The following is a 13,626-nucleotide window of genomic DNA, read 5'->3' on the forward strand; positions in this document are numbered from 1 at the left end:
TTCAGAAAAAAAGAAGAAAGGTAAAAAAAAAATTAACTTTGAAAGACTAAAGAATCATAGTAAAAAAGCCATGAATTTTATGTGCAGTATTCCCCTAGCGCTGGAGTTCTGCCATTCTCATTGATCAGTAAACTTGGTCTTGGCTGGCTGTTCTTGCTGATCTTCTGGGGGAGGGGCCTGTTGCCATGGTTCCCAGATGTCTTTGCCCGAAGCAGAATTGCCCCACCCTTGCCGGTCTGGGCTAAGTCATCTGCTCGGGTTTGCTCTCGGGAACTTTTGTTCCTTGCAAGTTTTCTGTACATCTCTGGAGGATGAGAGTGAAAATGGCGGCCTCCCAATCTCCACCCTGGTGGAGCCGAGAACTCAGGGCCCACTCCTCAGTGAGCCCCAAGAGAAAAGCAGTCAGCACTCACGTTTCCCCAGTCTCCAGACGCACTCCATGCTCATCTGGCCTGTGAACGAGTGTTTCTATCTCTGACACCCATCCCTGTGTGGAGTCTCCAAACCCAGCACATCCCTGTGGTGCACTGCTGTGCTGCTCCTCCCAGGGCAAGAAGAGGCATCTCCCCGCATCTGCCGCTTGTTGGGTCGCTGCTGCAGGAGCAGTGGCCCGACTGTGCCGTGGATCATGGTTTATGGCAACCCCGAGCTGAGACCCAATTCCTCGGCTCCGTCTCTGCAGCTGGCTTCCCTGCTCTGATACCTGGGAGCTCTGCTGCACTCAGGCACCCCGGTCTTCCTGTGACCCCAAGGGTCCTGAGACCACACTGTCCCGGAGGGTTCCACCCCCCACTTAGCCACCGGAGCGACGTCTCTCAGTGAAACAGACTTCTAAAAGTTCCGATTTTGTGCTCCACTGCTCTATCACTTGCCAGAAGCGGCCGATGGAAGCCCCCTCCCCCGCCGTATATCCTTCTGAATATAGCCTCGGATTCACTTCTCTGCACGTCCTACCTTCCAGAAAGTGGTCGCTTTTCTGTTTAGAGAGTTGTTGCTATTCTTTTCTTCAATCTCCTGTTGAGTTCATAGGTGTTCAGAATGGTTTGATTCCTATCCAGCCAAATTCCTGGGACCAGAGTAAATCCAGGTCTCCTACTCCTCCACCATCTTGCTCTGCCCCCCCATAGTCCCCTATTTTTAGTTTATTATTATCAATTAGTTCCTTTATGTTTGTTACTAATTATTTTACATATTATGGTGTTCTCATTTGGGGTAAACAAATATTTGCATTTGTTATATATTCTAGTGGATTGTCTCATTTATTGTTCTTTAGTTCCCTTCTTTGTCTCATGTCACAGTCTTTGTTTTAAAGTGTACTTTGTCAGACAGCTTTTGGTACTCTGAGTTTCTTTTGACTCCTTTTTGTGATAAATATTTCTCCACCCCCTCACTTTCAGCTGCAAGTGTCTTTAGGTCTAAAATGAGTCTCTTGTAAGCAGCATGTAGATGAGTCTTTTTTATGTTTTGTTTTTTGTTTGTTTGTCTTGTTTTGTTTTTTTATCCATACTGACACTCTATGTATTAGATTGGAGCATTTAGACCATTTGTCTTCAATGTAATTATTGATACATATGTGTTCATACCCATTTTATTACTTGTTATTTTCATTGTTTCTGAAGATTTTCTTTGATCCTTTCTCGCCTTTGCACTTTTAGTCTCTCCTTTGCTCTCAAAGTGTCCTCTTTAATATCTCTTGCAGGGCTAGTTTATTGATCATGAATCCCTGTAGTTTTTGTTTGTCTGGGAAACTCTTTATCTCTCCTTCTATACTGAGTGATAACCTTGCTGGATAGTGTATTCTAAGCTCCAGATTTTTACCATTCAGCACCTTGAATATATCATTCCAATCCCTTCTGGCTGCCAAGTTTCTGTTCAGAAATCTCCAGCTAGCCTTATGGGTTTTCCCTTGTAAGTTAAGTACTTCTTTTGGCTTGCTGCTTTTGAGACTTTTGTTATCATTACATTTTCCCAATTTAATTTCAATATGTCTTGCTGTTGGCCTGCTTTTGTTGATTTTAATGGGAGTTCTTTGTGCTTCCTGGATCTAGATGTCTGTTTCCTTCCTCAAGTTGGGGGAATTTTTAGCTATTGTTTCCTCAAATAAATTTTCTGCCCCCTTTTCTCTCTCTTCTTTTGAGACTCCTATAATAAGAATGTCATTATATGTGATGGAGTCACTGAGTCCCCCAAGTCTATTCTTGTGCTCCATAATTCTTCTTTCTCTCTCTCTCTCTCTTTTTTTTTTCAGCTTCATTACTTTCCATTGCTTTGTCTTCTAAGACATTAATTCATTTCTCTGCTTCATTGAGCCTGCTATTCATTGCATCAAGCCTGTTTCTAATCTCATTTGTTGCACTCTTCATCTCTGTTTTATAACTCTTTTATCCCTGTAATATGGGTCTCGCTGTTTTGTTTTGTTTTTTTCTGTTCTTTTCTCAAGCCCAGTGAGTATCCTTATGACTGTTGTTTTAAATTCTTCACGAGACATGTTACTTATATCTATTTTGCTTAGATCCCTGGCCATGGCCTTATCTTGTTCTTTCATTTGGGATACATTCTTCCACATCTTCACATTTTGTCTAAGTCTCTTCCTCCTTCTCTATGTAAGAACAGCCAGTTATGTTTCTTGTTCCTGAAAGTTATGGCCTTATGAAGAAGAGGTCACATAGCACCCAGGACCTAGCACTTCAGACAGTGTCTCTTGTGTGTGCTTTGTGTGTTCTGCTGTTGTGTTTTGGGTCTTCTATCCTTCAGACCAGTCAATTGCAGAGGCTCTCCTTGCCTGCCATGGGCAATGTTTGGTCCCTGGCCTAAATGTGATGAATCTTAACTATGTGTGCTTTGCTCTGCTTGTGAAATGAGACCTGTCACCATCTCCACCAGATCTGAGACCCTGCAGAACTCTCTGGTTGGGAGAGGTGGTACAGGCAGTGATGGTCTTCAGGGGGAGGAGCCTGCCACACTGAGACTGAGGCAAGCATGACTGAGAAGATCAGTCCCACCAGAGTGCAGTTGTTGGGGTTTGTTGTATGCAAGTTAGGCAGCCATTGTGAGTGTTGTGCCCCACAGGTGGCTCTATGTTTATGCTGTGGAATGGGAGAGGAAACAGCACCACTCAGCTCCTTTGTTCAGAGAGAAGTATCTCTGTGAACACTGCCTCTCAGGCAAGCACTCTGAGAAGAGTGAATAATCTCCCCAGTGTATGCCCTAGACATTCTTCAAGTTGCTGTTTTTACACTGTCTCCCCCCTGGGTTGTTTGCCTACCTTTCCTCCAGGAGGAGCACAGTACCCTCTAGAATCTATCCCAGCCAATTCTGATGATCTTTAAATCTTTATGCTTTAAGCTCCACTGGTTTAAAGAACCCACAAAATTCAGCCCTTCTCATTTCCAAGCCGTTGTCTTTGGGAAAACTTTCTGTGTGTTCCCCTATGTACTCTTCTCTCCCTTGACCTTCTCAGTGCCCACAGCTCCCTCCCATTCTCAGCTTCAGTGATCTGTTTCTTCCATAAACCTCATCTCCAAACTTCCTACCTTCTTCAATGTGACCTACTGTCTCCCTTTAGTTGTGGAGTTTGTTCTGTCTCTCTTCAAGTCTATGTCTGGGGTATTTAGGATGAGTTAAAATGATGTAGTTCTGTTCATGGGAAGATGAAAGCTTGGGTTCCTCCCACTCTGCTGCCATTGTCCTCTATCTTCTCTAAAGAAATTCATTTTAGACTCAAAGAAAGACATAGGCTGAACATGAAAGGATGGAAAAAGTTATTCTACACCAGTGATAAACAAAAGAGAGGACAACTGGTTATATTTATATCAGAAAAAAACAACTTTCCATCAAAAACTGGCTTAAGACACAGAGAAGAATCTTACATAATAATAAAACTGTTGATCTATCAGGGAGATATAGTAATTATTAATACATATGCATCCAACATCAGAATACTTAAATCCATAAAGGAAACATTGAAGTCACTGAAGGTAGAAATGGACAATACAGTAATAGCAGAAGGCATCAATACTCCACTTCCAATAATGGGTAGAAAAACTAGACAGAAGATCAATTAGGAAATAAACTTGAACAACACTATAGACCAAAAGGACCTAAGATACATACACAGAACATACCACCCAATAGCAGCAGAATACAGATTCTGCTCAAGTACACATGGAATTTATTTCTGTATCTGTCATATATTAGATGACAAAACTAATCAACAAATTTAAGAAAGATTTAAATTATACCAAAATATACCATAATTGAATGAAACTAAAAATCAATAGAAAAGTGGAAAATTCACAAATGTGTGGAAATTGAATGACACATTCTTGAACAAACATTGGGCCAAAGAAGAAATAAAAAATACAATATACCAAAACTTAATGGAATTCTTCATTAATACTACTAATACAGAAGTGTACTGAAACAGATACTTACATTAAAAAGAAGAAAGCTTTATTTTTTAATAATTATTTATTTTAGAGAGGGAGAGGAGAGAGAGAATCCCAAGCAGACTCCATGCTGGGCACAGGGCCCCACACGGGGCTTGATCCCAGGACCCCGAGATCATGACCTGAACTGAAACCAAGAGTCAGATGCTTAACATATTATGCCACCCAGGTGCCCCAAGAAGAAAGCTTTCAAACAAACAAACAAAAACAAACAAACAAAAAACCCTAATTTTACAACTCAAGGAGCTGAAAAATGAACAAACTAAGCTCTAAGTTAGAAGAATGAAGGAAATAACAAACATTAGAGCAGAAATAAATGAAATGTAAAACAAAAATAATTACAAAATTAAACTGAGTTTTTTTAATGAATAAATTTGGCAAACCTTTAGATACACTAACTTAGAAATAAAAAAGATCATGTGAAACTATTATGATAATTGCATGCCATGAAACTGGATATTTTTGAAGGAACTAATAAATTAATAGAAACATACACCATACCAAGACAGAATAATTAAAAGTTATTATGTCTGAATAGATATATAACTAGTAAGGTGTTTTTTTTTTTTAATGTTATGTTAATCACCATACATTACATCATTAGTTTTTGATGTAGTGTTCCATGATTCATTGTTTACAATACAATACATTAATAAAAGAAAGTAGTAAGGGTTTTAAATTAATAATCTAAAATCTCACACAAAGAAGGGCCCAGGACCTGATGATTTCCCTTGTAAATTCCACAAAACATCTAAAGAAGAGTTAAGGCTAATCCTTAACCTTTAGAAAAATGTTGAAGTGTAAGGAACATTTCCAAACTTTTTTTTTTAAATGAAACTAGCATTACCCTTATACCAAAACTAGTCAGAAACACCACAAGAAAACTATAGGCAAATATACTTGATGAGCATAAATGCAAAAATCCTCAACCAAATACTAGCAAACATAATCTGTTCACATATTAAAATAGTCTTACACAATGATTAAGTGGGATTTATAACAGATGCAAGGATGGTTCAACATTAAAAAAAATAATGTGATATGCCACATTGAGGGAATAAAGCATGAAAGTCACATAATAATCTCAATAGATTCAGAAAAAAGTTTGACAAAAATTAAAACCCTTTTGTCATAAAAATTTCCAACATACTAGGAATAGAATGTAACTAACCCCAAAATGATATGGGCCATATATAAAAAGCCCATGGCTGACATCATAATAAATGGTGAAAGACTGAAAGTTTTTCCTCTAATATAAGGAACAAAGCAAGGATGCTCACTCTCATTAGTTCTATTAAACATAGCCCTGGGGGGCGCCTGGGTGGCTCAGTTGGTTAAGCGACTGCCTTCAGCTCAGGTCATGATCCTGGAGTCCCGAGATCGAGTCCCACATTGGGCTCCTTGCTTGGCGGGGAGTCTGCTTCTCCCTCTGCCCTTCCCCCCTCACATGCTCTCTCTCTCTAATAAATGAATAAATAAATCTTAAAAAAAAAAAAATAGCCTTGGAAGTCTAAATTGTAGCCAATAGGCAAGAGAAAAAAAATTAATTTCAGAAAGAAGAACTAAAACCATCCTCGTTTTCAGATAACATAATTTTTTTAAAGATTTTATTTATTTATTTGACAGAGAGATAGCGAGAGCAGGAACACAAGCAGGGGGAGTGGGAGAGGGAGAAGCAGGCTTCCCGCCGAGCAGGGAGCCCGATGTGGGACTCGATCCCAGGACCCTGGGATCATGACCTGAGCCGAAGGCAGATGCTTAACGACTGAGCCACCCAGGCGCCCAGATAACATAATTTTATATTAAAAAATCTAATGATTCCATTAATAAAACTGTTAGAACTAAAAAGCAATTTCTGTAAAGTTTCAGGATACAAAAACTAACTTATAAAAATTAGATGCATCTCTATAAAGTGATTGTGAACTATATGAAAAAGAAATTCAGAAAACAATCTCATTTACAACAGTACCAAAAAAAAAACCAAGAATAAACTGTGAAAAAAATTTTTTTAAGATTTTTTTAATTTATTTGTGAGACAGAGAATGAGAGACAGAGCATGAGAGGGAGGAAGGTCAGAGGGAGAAGCAGACTCCCTGCTGAGCAGGGAGCCCGATGTGGGACTCAATCCCGGAACTCCAGGATCATGACCTGAGCTGAAGGTAGTCGCTTAACCAACTGAGCCACCCAGGCGCCCCAAGAATAAACTTAATGAAAGAAGTGAAAGACTTGTATACTGAAAACTACAAAACATTGATGAAAGAAATCAAAGAAGACACAAACAAATGGAAAGATATCCTGTTTATAAATTGAATGATTTAAGATTGTTAAAATGCTCATCTTATCAAAAATTATCTACAAATTTAATACAATACCTATCAAAACCCCAATTACATTTTTTATAAAAATAGAAAAAAAATAATTTTATATTTAGCCACAAAACATCATGAATAGTGAAATCAATCTTCAGGAAGAATACCAAACCTGGAGACATAGACTTCTTGGTTTTGAAATAAATTATAAATCCAAAGTAATTAAAATAGTGTGGAACTAAAAAATAAATGATAGAAACCAGTAGATCAGGGGCACCTGGATGGCTCGGTCAGTTAGGCTGGGGAGTCTGCTTCTCCCTCTCCCTCTGCCCCTACCCTGCTCATGCTCTCTCTCTCTCTCAAATAAATAAATAAAATCTTAAAAAAAAAGAAACCAGTGGATCAGAATAAAGAGCCCATATATAAATTCATATCCATACAGTCAACTGACTTTGACAAGAATGCCAGTGGAAAAAGGTTAAGCTCTTCAACAAATGGTGCTATGAAAACTGGATATCCTCATGCAAAAGAGTGAAATGAAGCCCATAGTTTACAACACATAACACAAAAAGCAACTCAAAATAAGTTAAAAAGTAATCTTTTGACCTGAAATTATAAAACTCCCAGGATAAAACATATGAGAAAAGGTATATGGTGTTTGTCTTGGTAATGATTTCATAAATAAGGCACCAAAAGTACATGTAAGAAAACATTTGGGACTACCTCAAATAAAAATGCCCAATATCACTAAGCATCAGAAAAATAAAATCAAAACCACAATGAGGGGTGTTTGGGTGGTTCTGTCTGTTAAGGGTCCAACTCTTGATCTCAGCTCAGTCTTGATTTCAGGGTTATGATTTCAAGCCCCAACTGGGCTCCATGCTGGGTGTGGAACCTACTAAAACAAAACAAAAACCCACGGTGAGGGGTGCCTGGGTGGCTCAGTCGTTAAACGGCTGCCTTCAGCTCAGGTCATGATCCCAGGGTCCTGGGTATCGAGCCCCGCATTGGGCTCCCTGCTTGGCGGGAAACCTGATGTTCCTTCTCCCACTCCCCATGCTTGTGTTCCTGCTCTTGCTGTCTCTATCTCTGTCAAATAAATAAATAAGATCTTTAAAAAAATACAGTGAGATGTCACGTCACAGCCTCTATGGAAAACAGTATGGAGATTCCTCAAAAAAATTAAAAGTAGAACTACCATATGGTTCAGCAATCCCACTTCTGGGAATTTTTTAAAGAATTGAAATCAGGATCTTGAAGAGATATTAAACTTCCCCTGTTCATTGCATCACTAGTCACAATAACCAAGAGATGGAAACAACTTAAATGTTCATCTTTGGATGAATGGATAAAGAAAGTGTGTTATACACATACAATGTAATGCTATTCAGCTTTTAAAAAGAAGGAAATTCTGCAATATGCTATAACGTAGATAAACCTGAGAACATTATGGTAAATGAAATAAACCAGTCATAGAGGGACAAATGCTGTATGATTACACTTATATGAAGTATCTAAATTAGTAAAACTCACTGCATGAAAGAGTAGAATAGTGGTTGCCAGTGGCTGCAGAGGGGTGTAGAATAGAGAATTACTAATCAATGGGCACAAAGTTTCAGTTTAGCAAGATGGATAAGTTCTAGAGATCTGCTGAACAACATTGTACCTAGAGTCAAAAATATAGCATTGTACACTTAAAATGTGGTAAGAGGGTACATTTCATGATTTTACCATAATAAAATATTCTTAATAAAAAGTAGCATTCTGAGATGGGATTCATATATTTTTACTGACAAAGGGGTTTATGGCAAAATAAAATAAAATAAAATAAAATAATAGTAAAATAAATAAAATAAAATAATAAAATAATGATGTTAGCTCCTGTTTGGAAGTCCTTCCATGGCTCCAGCTCTGTTTCAATATTACTATTTCTTCTTTTTTGCACCTTCAGAACTCATGGTGGCAATTACTTCCTTCTGTTTCTAATTGCCAGGTTCCTCAATCTGTCTTGTTGGTCTTTGTTTTGCCACCAAACTGTGAATACTCCCTTCATTGAATTATCTCAAATTCTCAGCTGAGTAGGTCTCCTGTTTCCTAGGAAAATTGTAGCAAATATATTATCCTGCCATTTGGGGACAGGCTTTCTACCTAGAAAGAGTAGTCTGGGGAGGTAGCCTTTATAGTTTCATGTAAATTGTGTCAATGCAGAGCTTTTTGGCTAAATATATTTTACTTGTATAATGAAATGCTAAAATTACCAGGTAACTTTTTTAGAAAAACCAGCAACCTGCTCAAAAGTTTCTCATATTAAGATTCAGGCATCCCCTGGAGCCCTAACATTCAGTTCCTTAAAGGGCAATATATTTTTTTTTTCTTTTCTCAGCCAGAAGTGTTGCTCCTTTGCTAGTGAAATCCTGAGGGTTTTTTGTTTGTTTGTTTTGTTTTTTAAAGATTTTATTTATTTATTTGACAGAGAGAGAGTTAGCGAGAGCAGGAACACAAGCAGGGGGAGTGGGAGAGGGAGAAGCAGGCTTCCCGCTGAGCAGGGAGCCCGATGTGGGGCTCGATCCCAGGACCCTGGGATCATGACCTGAGCCGAAGGCAGACACTTAGCAGCTGAGCCACCCAGGCACCCCGAAATCCTGAGTTTTGAAAGAAGTTTAAATGGTATAGACAGGATATGTGATTCCAGAATATAATCTTCCTCTTCTCTCCACTTTTCTATTTTGTCATGGCCATCTATGTGGTTATTTGTAAAGTAAATACAGGAAGTTGTATTTCTCCACCTTTGAGTTTTAGTGAATAAATTACAAAATGTATACAGCATAATATATAAGATTTATCAAATTATGTCTCTATATTCTGGTTTCTATTTGGGCTTGAATGCAGGAGAAATCTCAAGACACTGGAAGAGTGTATGTACTGTCCTCTGGAACAACACTGAAATCTGCTAGTGTCTTACCACATTTAATTTGTAGTGCCAACCTCTATCCCTGCCTTATCTACTTTGTTCCCACTAACTACACCTATTTTGATCATGTGCTAACATTGAGTGCTGGTTATTTCTGGACCTTGCCATGTCCTCTATTCTTAAGGACAATAGACTTTGAGCTCTCTTTGCCTTAAGCCCAAGCCTATTTTGGCCATTAGCTCTCTCAACACTTTTATAATTTGGGGGCATTTAAAAACATTTCCTTTAAAAAAATTCAAGTTGTTAGATCATGTGGAAATGTCTGGTTCCCTTCCATGGCCTACTACAACAGTGTGAAATAGAGAAAATAATTATCTCAGATAATGTTTTCACCTAAATGTTCAGCCCCTACAGTTGTAGTATGCTATAGTCATCACATGTTGACATATTACACACTGTAATGATGTCTTCTCCCAGAGTTCCTAATAAGAGGTGATGCAAAAACATATTCTGTTCTTTCACTCCTACCACCAATCTTAGAATTCTGTTTTTCCATATAACCAAGGACCTACTCTTGTCTGCTTTGAATATTTCTATCTCCTTCTTATGCTTGTGTAGTGTCTTTCTTGCCTCCCTCCATGGTAAACATTGTCCTTGTACCACATTTAATGTCCTTCTTTAATTTATGGTAAACTTTCACAAAGTTTATATTCTAGTCATCCAACCCTAGTCATAGAAATTCTGAAGCACAATAGTTGAACAATTCTGAAAAAAATAATTTTCTCTTTCAAATGTTCAGCTTTTGAAATTAAGAGCAAGGATTTTTATAAATATTTTATCCATTTTTTGGTTTTAAAAATAGTCTATTTTGGAGTTTAGAAATGAGTATTTTTTTTTTATTTTTCTTAATATTGTCTCTAGAACCATCTTCATACTCCTTGAGGCCGTGGGTGCCTCTGGCTTAATGTGAAGAAAGAACAAATCATATATTAAAAAATGAAAACTATATTTCAATTAAGTTATTTTGCTACATGTTCCATGGATGTGGGTTTCTCAGTCTCCTTTGGTTATAAAGTATATTAAAATAGACAAACAAATTCTTATTCTCCCTAATTATGTGTATATGATTTAGAGTTGAGAGACTGAGAATTGTTGATGTTATATTGTTGAAAAGGGTAATTATGATAATTTGATTAATGTGGCATGTCAATTTAGGAATTGAAAGAAGGTAATTTTGTCAAAATATAAAGAGGTTTATGTATGAATTATTTTTTTAAATGCCCTCATGGTCCTCACATTCTAAAGGGAGGAGGGATAAAAATATAAGTTATATGTAAGCAATATAGAATGTTAGACGATGAATAGTATGGGGGAAATGACAGGGCATAGCAAGGTAAAGGGTATCAGAAATGGGGGGCTTGCAATGTTCAATTTTCAATAGGGTGTTCAATTATTTGAAAGAGGTGGAATTAGCCATATAGAAGGTTAGGAGAAGAGTTGAAGAGTAGGTAGAGAGTAGGGATAATAATACCAACAAAAGCATCTGAAAAGGCCATAGGGGAAAATACAGAGAAGAGAAGTAAGAAAAGGATGGAGAGTGGTAGCAGGAGAACTAGCATAACGACCTTATGATGAAGAAGTAGAAGTTAGGTATAAATAAAGGGAAGGTAGAGGTACAGGGTAGGTAGAAGGGAAAAGCTAATGCAAAGTCCTTAAAACAGAGATATGCATGGCTTGTTAGAGAAATGGGAAGAAGGCAAGTTAAGGTAGAGGGTCTGACAGTAGGTCCTTTTAAACCATTGCAAATGCTTTTGATTTTACTGTGTTTTGAGCAGAAGTATGTCAAGACTTTTGGAACAATCAGTTGGCTTCAGTGCTGAGAATAGTGCAGGTGGTAGCCAATATAGAGACTAATTAGAGGCTATTGGCATGATACAGATGAGAGATAATGGCTTGCAACAAGGCTGCAGCAGATAAAGTGGTGAAAAGTGGTCATATTTTAGATGCTTTTTTTATAGAAGAAACTACAAGATTTTCTTATGGACTGAAGTTGGGCATAAGAAAAAGAAAGACATCAGAGATAAGGAAGAGACTGCTGCTGCTTACCACTACCCCCTTCTTCCTTAATAACAAAATCTCATTATTGGAGGTGGCAATTTTCTAAGATTAATCAAAGGAGAATGAGGAGGGGAGAAGGGAGGAAGGGGAGGAGTTACATTTTCCAACTTCTTTTTCAAATTGAGGTGGTCAAGAACATGCAAGGTTAAAATTCTTGGGTGGATCTTTAAGAAAAGCACTTTAAAAGGAATAGGCTCAACTGAGATATATACTTTACTGACCTCGTCCTTTTCTTCTTTCTGCTACCTGGAATTTGGGGGAAAAAAGGCTAAGATGCTTGTAAAAAACATAACTTAAGCCCTTGAATGAATAATAGGAGTTGCCCATATCTAAAAATATTTTAGAAAAATAATCCTTATATTTACTCAGTTACTTGTGTCTTAGCTCAATTTCTAACTAACACAAATGAATTCAAAGGTTTTGCCTCAGCAGCTAAATAATGGCATTGTCATTTACTGAGAAGGGGAAAAACAAACAGTGGGAAGGAGCAGATTTAAAGGGGAAACAGGAGCTCAGTTTCCCTTGCCTTAAGTTTGAGATGTCCATTACATATTCAAATGCAGATTTTCACTAGGTAACTGGGTAGATGAATATTACAAAGATTTGAAGATGTTAACTGAATATTTTATTCAATTAATAAATTTCCATTTTGATGCCATTATGATGAAAGAAACACAAGCAGAAAGAATATCCATTTTTATAAATTCATTATGAACTAATATTTGCCAATTTTACATTAAAAGAAATAATGAAGGATAATAATTTGAAATAAGTTTTGTTTTAAATCAATCAATAACATTTAGAAAAATATGAGGTTTGTCCTGGCCTTAGATATTGCTTAAAGTTATCTGTGCATTTGCCATTCTCATCTTCAAGCCTCTTCCATGATATCCAGACTCATATGCCCAGTAACCATATTTATGACTTGATCAATATAGCAAGTCAATAGATACCTACCTGAGGGTTATAAATATATTAAGAAGGCAAATAGCAATGAAAGTGTTATGAAAATATATTACTCTGTGAAGTACACCCAACCTAAGCAGCAACTTAAGTATTGCTGATATAGCATTGCTACAGAAGTATGGGCAACTATATCTCCAAAGATTCTTTCTCCGTAAAAACCTTGCTCTGCACAAGCAGAATGTCAAAATTGCTATTCTTATAGCTACGTTTTTTTTTTCTTTCACCGTAATTACTTAGAGGAAAATTAGTACCATAAAGTTGCCTATTTATCATCTTCTGGTGTACTTCCCGTTTTTGATCCTGCCTTTATGAGATTGTATTAAGCCAGGAGTTTATTATTATCCATTAATAACCAGTCAAAATATTAAATTATGCATTTGAAAGCCCTGTTGGGTAACATTTTTAAAAGTTCACTGAACTTTTTTTTTTTTTATTTCTTTCTCTAGTAGAAATGTGCTGCAAGCACTCAAAGTGTGAAATCAGATTACCATTTAGATGTTGAGAGGTAAATCCAATGACTTTTCATTAACATTTTATGACCTAAGTGTGCCATACTTTGACACTGCCACCCTGCAGTCATTTGTCCTACATCTAAAAAGCAACCTGTAGTCAGATAGGTTTTATGTGATAGGTGTGTTAAATTTTATCATGCCTCACTTTGTCTTCACAAAGATAATTGTAGTGATGTATTAATTAATTCACAAGTGTGTTCTGTTTACTCTGTATATAATGTTATGGTCAGGGTTAGACATAGGACAGTTTGTCATTAGGCCTAAAAATTAATGATCTGCTTTACTAATAATTATGAAACTTTAAAAAAATAGTAGACGGTGGCGCCTGGGTGGCTCAGTCGTTCAGTGTCTGCCTTCGGCTC

Source organism: Mirounga leonina, unplaced genomic scaffold (genome assembly GCF_011800145.1).
Source record: "Mirounga leonina isolate KUSES-001 unplaced genomic scaffold, KU_Mleo_1.0 Mir_204, whole genome shotgun sequence".
NCBI lineage: Eukaryota > Metazoa > Chordata > Mammalia > Carnivora > Phocidae > Mirounga > Mirounga leonina.